The sequence below is a fragment of the Piliocolobus tephrosceles genome, chromosome 6 (assembly GCF_002776525.5).
Source record: "Piliocolobus tephrosceles isolate RC106 chromosome 6, ASM277652v3, whole genome shotgun sequence".
Lineage (NCBI taxonomy): Eukaryota > Metazoa > Chordata > Mammalia > Primates > Cercopithecidae > Piliocolobus > Piliocolobus tephrosceles.
The window spans coordinates 96385723-96387467 of record NC_045439.1 but is presented as its reverse complement, the minus strand read 5'-3'; the positions used below and the strand labels follow the sequence as shown (position 1 = coordinate 96387467).

Sequence of the window (1745 nt, the reverse complement as noted above, 5' to 3'; positions counted from 1 at the left end):
GATGGATGGATGGATGGATGGATGGATGGATGGATGGATGGATGGATAAAATGAATGGGTAGATGAGTGAATACATAGATGAATAGATGGATATTGTAAACATCCAATTGACCCAAATCCAAAATATTACCTTCCTTCATCAGGAGTTCCTTACCCCCACACTAAATTAGGATGTGGAAGATGATATCAGTTCTAAATAGGACTTCCTCTATTGTAGAAAATGCATTTCCCCCCAAACTTCAGATTTAGTCAGATGAAGGTAATACCCTCAAAATAAAGAATAAGTGAATATTCCGTAGGTTGCTTAAGCAACGCAAACCAGTGAAAAGGCTTTTGGAGAACAAAACTTGCCTCACATCTCTTATCTCAGGATTTACTGTTTCTGTCCTTAAGCCTTGAGCAGCTTATCCTTTCCTTAACCATCAGTATCCTCATCTATAAGACAGGAGAACAACCACATCTTCCTCACAGGTGGCAGAGAGAGGAAAGTTAGGTAGTGAAGGTAAAAGCCTGGCACAAGTGGACCCTTAATAATTGTTCATTTTCTCCAATCTCTAATTCCAAGAAATGTAAGAAGCTGTGAAAGTAATAAGGTCTTGAAAAACAAAACACCAAATAAAGGCGTCTCCCCACCTAACGCTCAGCATACACCTACACACCGTCATCATCCCTTCCCTACCCAGGTTGATTGTCATGAAGCCATTCCTCAGGCAGTGACAGATGTAATTTCTTGCCAGTTTTGTTTCTTGTCCATTTGGCCCTTATCCTCATAGGGTTTCCTCTTTCTTTGTTTCTACTAATGCTTGAAATTAAGACAGTTTTCAGTTTGTTTCTATGTTTGAGTTGTGGTTGAAGCAGGCATCTCCAACAAACCCAGAAAGCCTCAAACTTCCTAGGGAACCTTGGAAAGTCTACACAGTGTTTGCTATCTAAAAGAAAATTCTTCCCTTGATTGTCCAAATCCTTCTGTTTAACTCCAAGGAAAAAGCTCAGCTTCCGTTCCACCTGCCCCAATGGATACAATAGATGGATGTTCCCATGTCCTCTATGGAGAGTTCTGCAAGGGAAAATTTCAAACACATATTTTGGAAACAAAACTCCCACGTGCTATGAATGAAACCTATCAGTTGTCATTTTTCTACCCTTCTTCTATTTGCAGCCCAGAAGCTAAAAATCACCTGTTATCTTGGAAATAATCCCTGGCGGATTAAGTTCAAGGGGGAAAAGTGGACTGGTCACCCCAGCCGAGGTTATCTAAGTTCCATGGCTTACTCAAGACAGGAAACCCCACATCCTGCAGCCTCATTCATAATCCATAATAGATGTTCTTGGATCCCAAGTTGAGAAAAGAAGTTAACTATGCACATTTTGGCAAAGATGCAGACCAGGGTTTGATCTAGCAGCTATCACATAAAATAATAAAGTACAAATGGAAATGGCAAAAATGTGCCCATATCACAGCGCAGAGTGTGCCAAAGCTGACCGAATAATTTTACATTTTTCATGTTTCAATAAAGGTACTTAACTGGCATTTTGTGGGACCCTGCTGGGTGAGAGCCTGCGGCATCAGAGCTGGCAAGGAGCCTACATCCTGCAACCCTGGCAGTTCCCCATCTTCTCCATTAGCTCGAACCACATGGAGAGACGAGAGCAGGACAAATGAGACACCTCTTTTTTTTCCCAAGTATATTGGAGTCCACCCAGGAAAAAAGCAAGGCAGGTTGATGAAAAGTGTAGGCAAGTGT

General features: G+C 41.5%; 1 long non-coding RNA gene across 1 annotated transcript in view; it reads left to right on the top strand.

Annotated features, from left to right (window-relative positions):
* The window catches only part of LOC111522857, a 33995-nt gene extending 32464 nt beyond the window's left edge, over positions 1-1531 (top strand). The window contains exon 6 of the long non-coding RNA XR_002725361.1: positions 1160-1531. This is a non-coding gene — a long non-coding RNA (uncharacterized LOC111522857). The remainder of the gene's footprint in view (positions 1-1159) is intronic.
* Positions 1532-1745: the final 214 nt, after the last annotated feature.